The following is a 12,235-nucleotide window of genomic DNA, read 5'->3' as shown; positions in this document are numbered from 1 at the left end:
CTCAGGTAAACTATACTTCAATATAGAGAGGTGTATTAACTGAGCTGTCTGCAATATCACAATGTATACAGAAGAAAAATATAAATGCAACATGTAAAGTGTTGGTCCCATGTTTCATGAGCTGAACTAAAACATCCCAGAAATGTTCTATATGCACAAAAAGCTTATTTCTCTCAATTTGGGAACAAATGTGTCTAAATCCCTTTTAGTGAGCATTTCTCCTTTACCAAAATAATCCACCCTCCTGACAGGTGTGGCATATTAAGAAGCTGATTAAACAGCATGATCAATCATTACACAGATGTACCTTGTGCTGGGGACAATAAAAGACCTCTAAAATGCGCAGTTGTGTCACAACGCCACAGATATTTCAAGTGTTCAGGGAGCATGCAATTGGCATGCTGACTGCAGTAATGTCCACCAGAACCAGATAATTTAATGTTCACTTCTCTACCATAAGCCGCCTCAAATCATTTTAGAGAATTTGGCAGTATGTCCAACCGTCCTTACAACCGCAGACTACATGCACAAATGACAAATTCTGCACAAACTGTCAGAAACTGTCTCAAAAGCACATCTGCGTGCTCTTCGTCTTAAGTAGGGTCTTGACCTGACTGCAGTTCAGCATCGGAACAGACTTCAGTGGGAAAATGCTCACCTTCGATGGCCACTGGCACGCTGGAGAAGTGTGCTCTTTACGGATGAATCCCGGTTTCAACTGTACCAGGCAGATAGTATAGCGTTGTGTGGGCGAGTGGTTTGCTGATGTCAACGGTATGAACAGACTCCACCATGGTGGCGGTGGGGTTATGGTATGGGCAGGCATAAGCTACGGACAACGAACACAATTGCATTTTATTAATGGCAATTTGAATGAACAGAGATACCGTGACGAGATCCTGAGGTCCATTGTCGTGCCATTCACCCACCGCCAGCCGTCCCCTCATGTTTCAGCACGTTTCGGTCTCATGTCGCAAGGATCTGTACACAATTCCTGGAAGCTGAAAATGTTCCAGTTCTTCCGTGGCCTGCATACTCAGCAGACATGTCACCAATTGAGCATGTTTGGGATTCTCTGGATCTAAGTGTACAACAGCGTATTTCAGTTCCCGCTAATATCCAGCAACTTCACACAGCCATTGAAGAGAAGTGGGACAACATTCCACAGGCCACAATCAACAGCCTGATCAACTCTATGCAAAGGAGATGTCGCGCTGCATGAGGCAAATGGTTGTGAAACCAGATGCTGACTGGTTTTCTGATCCACGCCCCTAACTTTTTTTTAAAGGTATCTGTTACCAACAGATGCATATCTGTATTCCCAGTCATGTGAAATCCATAGATTAGGGCCTAATGAATTTATTTCAATTGAATGATTTCCTAATATGAACTGTAATTCAGTCAAATCTTTGAAATTGTTGCATGTTGCATTTATATTTTAGTTCAGTAGATATGTCATACATGTTTATTTTTGTGAACAAGCAATTAAGAATTTGATAACCACAATCTGGGTAAAATGTAATTATGGTAGTCTTGGCACTCTGGTTACTGTACCCTGTTAAAGATTAGTTTACCGGTCACAAACACAGACATATGAACCATAGCTTGGTGATAACAGACAACCATCAGGAAGCTAACATAAGTAGAGTGCCGATGGTGAGGGCCAGACATGTGACAACCATCTAACCAGCCTGCAGATTCCTGGATCCATATGTAGGCTGGGAAGATGCCTGCTCACACAGCCAGCAGACGCTCTGAGGATTCCAGCAACAATGAGATTACTGGTGCCAGCCCAATGTTTCAGATGAACTAAAGGCTGGATGGACATCAACACCAAGCTAACGGTGAGAGAACTTAACACAAATAAAATACCATTTTACCAATGAATCATGTAACAATGCCCCCCCCCCCCCCCCCCAAAAAAATACAAATAAATAAAATCGACACAGCTCTTTGTTAATTTCACTGCATAAAATGAACATATTTTAGACAGCCACATTCTCCCCCAAAAAAATTCAAGAGGAGCGTATATAAAATCAAAGTATGGCAGTTGTCCTGGTTTAACTCCATGTAAACAAAAGTTAAAAGCATTTAAACAGAGGTTATCATAACCGTCTACAGAAAAAAAGTTCAGGGCATTTGAGGTGCACCAACTGTTTTGGTTTTGCTGTTAATTTGCTTCTGATGTCTGGAGGACAAGCTTTGGTTTCTTTCTAGAGCATAATTTCCCAACAGCATGTGTAGTTTCTAACAAGCTTGTATTGTTCCCTCATAATGGAACAATCATTTGGTTTGTAAATGCTCAAGTGCATAAAACAGATCCGTTCTCATCGTCTGGACAGTGGGGTGGCCCATCAAGTCAGTCACACAGTCAGGAAGGGATGCTCCAATGGGAGGGAAAAAATACTAAGTTAGGTGTTTTCCCTCAAATCATCTCTGGTCCCTCAACACTTCCATAGTCAACTCCTAACCCGACAAACAAAGATCACGTTACATCCACTGATCTCCAGATAACCATTATCGACCACATTCGTCACTGACCAGAACTGTAGTCCCGCAGTTACATTACATATATTATAAACCCCTACCACCTGCACACCCACCCACCCAACCAGCATGCTCTTCCAAGTACCATAGGCATTATGCGTGACAAAGGTGTGAGCAATCATTTAGCACTTACTGAGTGTTCCCTCCATTTACAACTTGAAGACAGTTCCAAAAACAGTTCACCATTTGAAATGCCATGGCATGCTGAAATGCTGCCTTTGGCTGTCATTAAACTTTAGAAAAAATGTTTACAATCCAATAGCAATTAAATGTTAATTATCACCATGGCCTCGACATTTCATTTACCAAAAACAAAAATCAATGGCTGTGGCCTATTGAGGCGGTTTACAAATGCAGCTTTAGGCTTTTAGCACAAGTAATTACTTCTCCATAGACACAGGCTCTTCACGCTTTCAACATTTCAAAAGAAGTCACTGTAGGGCTGTGTAACAAATACAGATGTCTTCAGCCCGAGAGGGCGGACGCAACCGCCTGACTCACTTTCCCACCTATCAATTAGTGCTTCCACCTCTCTCTCCTACTTTGCTCTACCCTCCCCAATCGACTCGCATCTGGCCAAGGGTGGGAGGATGGCGTGAGAGACAGATCAAATATTTCCTTCAGCAGAAAAAAAGAAAGACTTCCACCGAAAAGACAATGTTACTACTGACAACAGTTTATTTAGGAGAACATGTCTATTTCTCGGAGGCTAGGTCAGGGATGATCAGTGCATGATGGATTTTGCTACAAACCCATTTTGCTCCAACCATATCATTTGAAAAGGATATCACTGTGTCCCAACAGGACCTCTGAGGCTGGGCTGAAATTGATATCGGAGTCCTTTGTTGACTGGTCTCCAGAACCACCAGTCACTGATCAACACCTATGGAGGCTGTAATATGACCTATATACACACACTATGTTTATGTAGACCTTAGAGTATACTCAAATTGGCCCATATGTTCATTGTATTCTATAAAACCGTGTCTATTTCTACATCCATCTGTTTCACATTTCATGTAAGCATCACAAAACTGAGCCCGTTGGAAACACTGCCCTTGGCCTGCCTTTGTTAGCGAGATCAGCCCTAGTGGGGGGCGTAAGGAGATCCGGAACAGGGAAAAAACCCAATTCAAGACCTCATGACATGGCCAGCCATCATTGTTCAAACAGTTCTGGAAAATAAAACATGGGTCCACAGAGCCAGTCCCAAACCTCAACAATTATAAGAAATGAATCGCTGACAAACAGCTCAGCTTGACAACACACTCATGGGTGGTAGTTCAAGCCCTTGTCGCCAGAAAGAGACAATAAGTGCTGACACTAGAGGAAAAACATTAAGGCTGTCCAGGTGCACCGAGCCAACGTTGGGATCAGTTGAAGCCAGCCGGGCTATGGACTAGAACATCGAAAATATTACCAGCACAGTGTAGCAGACCAGGACACCTTCACAGTTTTCTATTCTCAGATAGGAGGGGATGTGGCGTGTCTGTGATCAAATTTGGAGCTGAGCAGACACCCTAGTGGTGGGAGTGGTGCTCAGGCTGAGGTCTGTTGGATCATTACCTTTTGGGTAATATTGCAATGGGAGGTATCAAATAATGGTCTAGGGACCTCCAAGGGCATAACTACAGACCTCATAATGACTAACTATTTTACACACTGAAATTCATTTTGCAAAACATTTCTCAATTACCAATAACCAGTGGTGTAAAGTACTTAAGTAAAAATACTTGAAAAAATGATTTAATTTTTGGAGGTACCGATACTTCATTTATATTTGACTACTTTTACTTCACTACATTCCAAAAGAAAATAATGTACTTTTTATTCAATACATTTTCCCTGACAGCCAAAAGTACTCGTTACATATTGAATGCTTAGCAGGACAGGAAAATGGTTCAATTCACACACTTATCAAGAGAACATCCCTGGTCATCTACAGCCTCTGATCTGGCAGACTCACTAAACACAAATGCTTTGTTTGTAAATGATGTTGTAGTGTGTCCTTCTGGTTTGCTTAATATAAGGAATTTGAAATTATTTATACTTTTACTTTTGATACTCAAGTATATTTAAAACCAAATACTTTTAGAGTTTCACTCAAGTAATATTTTACTGGGTGACTCACTTCAGTCATTTTCTATTATGGTACCTTTACTTTTACTCAAGTATGACAATTTGGTACTTTCTCCACCACTGCAAAAAAACTCAAGGCAACTGACAGTGCTACTCTTATTTTCTTAATAGGATAGTGCAGTTTATTGCTCACTTGCAGCTTTTTATGTTTAAAATTGCTGGGATTCAATATCAACACAGGCAGATCCTAAGCACTTACCTTTAAATTCAAATGTATGTTAGGCATTGTAATCATACGGATGAGTACACAGAGCAGAATTCATGATAGACAGACAATTCTGCAAAACCAACAGAGCTTTGTCCACACCTGCAATGGAAAACTTCAGCCTCTTCAGGCATAATGCACCCCCACTCAACCAGCTATACACATAGCTTAAGAATACTTCCTCATCATATAGCATGAGGAACTATGAGTAGTTCCATTTACTGGCAAACATTTTAACTCTGACCCCTACAAATTGACCATTTTAAAAACGGTCTTTTGAGCACTTAACGACCAGCACTGTGAAAATGTCTCTGGGGTTTAATTTCAGCAGAAGTGCTAGATCAGCTGCGCTATCGTTTACGGTTTCCTCCAGCGCTCCCCCAAAAGGTAATCTGACAGAAGAGAAAAAAGCGGTGTCCCTGGTGAATTATGAATCTCACCTCCCGTCATGCACCAATGGGTAGGTTATTTTTGGACTCCCTCCTCCCCATAAAATAGTACATTCCATGAATTTAAACATGAGACAGTAAAGTGGCAGTCATCTCTGTCATCTGTCGAGTGACAGAAAGCCATTGATTTTTGTCCAGAATGGCCGTTTAGTGGATGGTCTATGTTGGGCACTTGTGGATCACCACCAAACCTACTTTCCTGGATTCATTGATGGTATATAGGAGTTTTCATCCAATGCTTTGAAACTTCATCCCCAGGACTTGACATATAACATGTTGCTCTTGCTGGTAATTTATGATCAAGCATCGACTTTGTGATGGCCAAGTTGAACATTTGGATAGAAATGTCAAATGCCCTTGAAAAGGTCTAGAGCAGCGAGCGGTTCCCAACCCATTTCCGTTCCGGGAACTACCAAATAACCAACTAAAGTTATGACCACCATTCGTGGAGGTGCAGAATTTAACAAAATATCTTAGCGGTCAAATTAAGACTCCATTTTATCAGTGAATGTAAAAGTGCTGACCCCATTTAGTCGACTGGTCAATTGTTTGGTTGATAGGCTGTTTGTCGTCCGAGAATTTCTTAGTCGAGCAGTTTAAAAATATATATATATTATGGCACGTCTTGATTCACGCCTGTCTGAGTGGACTGATCCATTGCAGAGGCCGCAGGGATGGCACACCCTGCGGTGGTACATTAACCGTTACTTCCCATAATTTCAAATCTACAATGTTAGTCTGGTTACCGTAATTTCTGTTAAGGCTTCCAATATATTATTATTACAGTCTTTTACAGTTCTCATTGTCAGAGTGGACACGTTGTTTGCAGAGCGCACAACCTAGGCTACACTTGTGAGAAACAAGTTTGTGTATTTCATTCCATTTACAAGTTGTCAATTTATGAATTGTCTTCTGTTTGTAGCGCTCCAGTCAATGCTGAGTAAGGACACGCACCTGATTAAACATAGAAGTAGACCTAGGCTACCTGGCCTGCGCGCAAACGTAGGCTTATAAAATGTGCCCATATGGGATCTGATAGCATTTCTGATTGTCGTAACTCACCACCACTAATGAGCTGTGTAGCTTCTCACAGTAATTTTTTCTTCACCTCAAACAGCAAGCAAACGTCTGTTTTCACATCCATTGAGAATGACAATTCAGTGGTTCTTCCTATAAAAGTCATGTCGTACTGCAACACAGCTTGCGGGCTGCCGCAAAATTCTTTAGCACGTTATTTAAGTGTCAGCCATTGTTGCCAGTAATGCTAGTTAGTGCAAGTTTGACCACCAAAGGGCATCTTTGAGAAGCATTTGACTGTTTTTAATATTGGTTGTATGAGAGAATGTAACTTTTTTTGTAAGAACATAGTATATGGGATTGATTGTAAGAAATGTAGCTTAATTAATTTGATTAATATTATGGTGTTTCTATTCCAAGAAAAATTCAAACCGAAACCCTCAGGGTTTCCGTTAGGAATACATGGCGCTGTACAACGTGACCGCGGGCGAAGAGCAAAATAATCCACACCCTAAATTGTAGGCTAACCAATGTAGACTATTTCAAAAATCTTTCCAGCTCTCTCCCTCGATAACCACTCAACGTAAAAGGGATCCTGTGAAAACGTCAAAATAGGCCTACACGATTACTTTTTATGCCTTGAGCAAATAGCCAACAGCTGTGTGTGTCCAGAGCGGGAAACTGAGGGTACAGAATAATTATACAATGTTGCAAGTTTGATAGTGCAATTCAGGCTGGACCAAGTTGATACAATGTTTCAAGTTCCTTGCAGAGAGGTGATGCTTAGCCAATGTAATTTATTTTGTATCAGGATATTTTCTACCTGCAGGCTGCAATGTTTATATTTGTAGTCTTTATGTAGGCTATTTTTACATACAGTAGTTTGTCATGGCAATAGGTTACTTTTAGATATGTATAATATGAATTTAGATTTTGATAGAATTTGTATTAATCTCATGAAAATGATTTTGAGATACGAAGACTATTATAAAATAAATTAAACTGTTCAACGAAATTGTGCATATGAAAATCCTAACTGGCACGCACGCAGATCGGTAGAAATGGTAAGATAAATTGGCACTCCAAAAGCCTTTATACGATAGAGACATGGTTTGTGTATGCGTGACATTCAGAGGGTGAATGGGCAAGACAAAATATTGAAGTGCCTTTGAACGGGGTATGGTAGTAGGTGCCAGGCGCATTAATGTCAACATTAGCCAGCATCCTCGTGGAACACTTTCGACACTGTCCATGCCCTGACAAATTGAGCCTGTTCTGGAGGGGGGGGGGGGGGGGCAACAATATTAATTAGGTGTTCTTAATGTTTTATACACAGTGTATACTCAACTTGTGTCTGGAGGAGGGAAAGAAATGTTTTTTTTGTTGTTTTTTTAATGTGTGGACACATTTAAAGCTTCCAGTTGAAGCTCGCATCCGCTACAAGACCATGGTGCTTGCCTACGGAGCTGTGAGGGGAACGGCACCTCCATACCTTCAGGCTCTGATCAGGCCCTACACCCAAACAAGGGCACTGCGTTCATCCACCTCTGGCCTGCTCGCCTCCCTACCTCTGAGGAAGTACAGTTCCCGCTCAGCCCAGTCAAAACTGTTCGCTGCTCTGGCACCCCAATGGTGGAACAAACTCCCTCACGACGCCAGGTCAGCGGAGTCAATCACCACCTTCCGGAGACACCTGAAACCCCACCTCTTTAAGGAATACCTAGGATAGGATAAAGTAATCCTTCTAACCCCCCCCCCCCCCTTAAAAGAGTTAGATGCACTATTGTAAAGTGGTTGTTCCACTGGATATCATAAGGTGAATGCACCAATTTGTAAGTCGCTCTGGATAAGAGCGTCTGCTAAATGACTTAAATGTAAATGTAAATGGACCACATGTAGTACCCCCGCGGACCACAGGTTTAAATCCACTGGTATAGAGAGGGAGTCGGCGATCGACTACTTTTTACCTGGTTTATACATGGGAAGAAAATGTACAGAAAAGTGAGAAGGCTCTAATATTTGCCAGGCCAATGTAAACATGCTAGTGATGGTAGCACCAGAGCTTTGGGACACACACAATCCCCGAACTTGACTTGCCTTTCTACCCTGCCTGGCTAGAAGAGTCGCCCAGTATACAAATGCTGAGATGTGCCAGCGCACATTCATAGGAAGCAAATGTTTAAATTCACAGATCTCAGAAAGTGATTTTTTCCCCAGAGACTGAGCTTTAACGGCAAAAAATAGATTTTGGCCCCAGGCGATGCCAGCGTCTGGGTCAGCTTCAATAGAATTGTTTTATTTTATTTATTTTGCTTTTAATTTCCTGTCCGTCACGTTTCTTCCGCCCAGAGCAGTTTTTGCCCTGAATAGACCCTACCCTCACAGAGCTCTTCCAAAGGCTACTCGCTCGGCCGGCCAACTAGGCTATCTGATTACTGAACATGACGTCTCTGAAGTGGGGGAACATCTCAGAACAAGCTTATGGGTGTTGAAAAAAGGAGTTTGACTTGACTTTGAAACATATGCCAAAACTGCAAAACATCCAGAGTTACAGCAATGGAAAACCACAGCTGTGAGAAACCGCACCCATCCCTGTTCTCTGCAGTGCTTGGGATAATTTCAGGATTAGTATCGCTTCCCATCACAATGGGACAACCATGCATCCACCTGAGCCTGGGGCTGCAGAGTGGAGTGGTGGTAGAGGGAGGTTACGGGTTCAGACGGTGGGTGGGATGCTGCATCCTCAGTCTGGATAAGGTATCTTCTGGCAGCCGCTCCAGTAATAATACCATTCACTTCCAAGACGTAAAGCTGAGAGATGGCATCAACCCCTGTTTGTTTAAGACATTCTCCTCAGTGCAGAGGCTCAGTGCCAAACTCCAGAGACTGGGGCCCCTTCTCCCCATCCCAAGGATATAGAGATATCATGCTTCAATCAGGTCCGAGTTAGCAGTGCTTTTTTCCCCAGATAATAGGCAATGGAGGACTTCTAATGAGTGCAAACGCCTTTCTGTTGCTGTGGTGAAGGGAAAGGGAATAATAGAAATAAATGAAGGAAAGCTGGGGAAATTAAACCAAAGACAAGCGCAAACAATAGCAGAGCAAATGATCCCATAATATAGAGGTAAATGATATCAGTCTCAGTTCCACTGCACAGTCAGAGCGTTAAGAAAAGGGATAGAGGATGAAGCTCCTGCATGTAGACTTACTGCATGTAATAAATAGTACATGTCAATTGACAGAGGTAAAAAGGAGATCGAGATTTAGAAACAGATACATAGCCATAGGTATAAATCACATCCATATACAGTGAGGGAAAAAAGTATTTGATCCCCTGCTGATTTTGTACGTTTGCCCACTGACAAAGAAATTATCAGTCTATAATTTTAATGGTAGGTTTATTTGAACAGTGAGAGACAGAATAACAACAAAAATATCCAGAAAAACTCATGTCAAAAATGTTATAAATTGATTTGCATTTTAATGAGGGAAATAAGTATTTGACCCCCTCTCAATCAGAAAGATTTCTGGCTCCCAGGTGTCTTTCATACAGGTAACGAGCTGAGATTAGGAGCACACTCTTAAAGGGAGTGCTCCTAATCTCAGTTTCTTACCTGTATAAAAGACACCTGTCCACAGAAGCAATCAATCAATCAGATTCCAAACTCTCCACCATGGCCAAGACCAAAGAGCTCTCCAAGGATGTCAGGGACAAGATTGTAGATCTACACAAGGCTGGAATGGGCTACAAGACCATTGCCAAGCAGCTTGGTGAGAAGGTGACAACAGTTGGTGCGATTATTCGCAAATGGAAGAAACACAAAATAACTGTCAATCTCCCTTGGCCTAGGGCTCCATGCAAGATCTCACCTCGTGGAGTTGCAATGATCATGAGAATGGTGAGGAATCAGCCCAGAACTACACAGGAGGATCTTGTCAATGATATCAAGGCAGCTGGGACCATAGTCACCAAGAAAACAATTGGTAACACACTACGCCGTGAAGGACTGAAATCCTGCAGCGCCCGCAAGGTCCCCCTGCTCAAGAAAGCACATATACATGCCCGTCTGAAGTTTGCCAATGAACATCTGAATGATTCAGAGGACAACTGGGTGAACGTGTTGTGGTCAGACGAGACCAAAATGGAGTTCTTTGGCATCAACTTAACTTGTCGTGTTTGGAGGAGGAGGAATGCTGCCTATGACCCAAAGAAACCATCCCCACCGTCAAACATGGAGGTGGAAACATTATGCTTTGGGGGTGTTTTTCTGCTAAGGGGACAGGACAACTTCACCGCATCAAAGGGACGATGGACGGGGCCATGTACCGTCAAATCTTGGGTGAAAACCTCCTTCCCTCAGCCAGGGTATTGAAAATGGGTCGTGGATGGGTATTCCAGCATGACAATGACCCAAAACACACGGCCAAGGCAACAAAGGAGTGGCTCAAGAAAAAGCACATTAAGGTCCTGGAGTGGCCTAGCCAGTCTCCAGACCTTAATCCCATAGAAAATCTGTGGAGGGAGCTGAAGGTTCGAGTTGCCAAACGTCAGCCTCGAAACCTTAATGACTTGAAGAAGATCTGCAAAGAGGAGTGGGACAAAATCCCTCCTGAGATGTGTGCAAACCTGGTGGCCAACTACAAGAAACATCTGACCTCTGTGATTGCCAACAAGGGTTTTGCCACCAAGTACTAAGTCATGTTTTGCAGAGGGGTCAAATACTTATTTCCCTCATTAAAATGCAAATCAATTTATAAAATTTTTGACATGCGTTTTTCTGGATTTTTTTGTTGATATTCTGTCTCTCACTGTTCAAATAAACCTACCATTAAAATTACAGACTGATCATTTCAAAGTCAGTGGGCAAACGAACAAAATCAGCAGGGGATCAAATACTTTTTTCCCTCACTGTACATTTGAGAAGGTAATTCATATACATTTGAGAAGGTAATTCACGAAGTGTCGTGAATTATGAACGGCATCAAATATAGGGAGATGGTAGGTAGTACTTTACAAAAGCCCTTAGTCTGCTAAACAAAATAATGAAATGGATAATACTGTATTACTTACAGTGAATACAACACTACTACACTGCAGACATTGCTTTTGCATTGCAATGGGTCCAAAAAAGCAATTCAGTGGAATGTAGTGGACAACATTGCAGCAAGGTGGGTGTTAGGACATCGCAATGAAGGAACTTGAATGTTGACCTGCCATTTACCGTAAATATATTTTGGTCTCGAGCTGTTTTTTTTGGTACGGTGCACTATGGGTATGCCGAAAGAGTGAAGGCATAGCAAGACTAATCACAAATGTTACTTCAGGACACAGTGCAGGTCGACAAGCAAATCAAACCCTAGTTGCATCAAGGTCATTGACGCAACTTGTTTAATGCTACGATTTCTTCTTTGTTTTGATGGCATCATTACTCTAAGGAAAATATACATCTTTATTTTGCTGTAAAAGTGCAGGAAGAACAGATGGACAGAGAAAGAGGGAGAATGCAGGTCTGATGAGTTCCATGTGGAAACGATATGATTGAAGCAGCAACTTGAGGCCTTGATGCCTGCCACATCCTTTGATTCCAAACAGAAAAACACACACACACACTTCTGTGATTTGCTTTGCCAGTGGACAAAAAAGGGGGAACATTACCTTGCCATGACAACAAAAGCAGCCAAGGCACGGCCCCTTGTGTTCCTCTCCTTTACAACTCCCTGCGGTGTAACACAGATGAGAGCAGAGAGCCAAAGCAGTACACACCTGCAGCTACATACCTCTCAGACACTGGGCTGGGGGAGAAGACAAGGCTGGGGGAGAAGACAAGGCTTGGGGAGAGGACAAGGCTTGGGGAGCAAAAGAGAAAGCTAGAGTACA

The 12,235-nt window shown here is 42.3% G+C and overlaps 1 protein-coding gene across 1 annotated transcript in view; it reads right to left on the bottom strand.

The window, feature by feature from the left end:
• The window catches only part of ttc27 (tetratricopeptide repeat domain 27), a 126,810-nt gene that overhangs the window by 57,416 nt on the left and 57,159 nt on the right, over positions 1-12,235 (bottom strand). The gene's annotated exons all lie outside the window — the stretch shown is intronic.

Source organism: Salvelinus alpinus, chromosome 32 (assembly GCF_045679555.1).
Source record: "Salvelinus alpinus chromosome 32, SLU_Salpinus.1, whole genome shotgun sequence".
Taxonomy (NCBI): Eukaryota; Metazoa; Chordata; class Actinopteri; order Salmoniformes; family Salmonidae; genus Salvelinus; species Salvelinus alpinus.
Note: the sequence above shows the minus strand (reverse complement) of the source record. Positions and strands in the feature narration are given on the sequence as shown.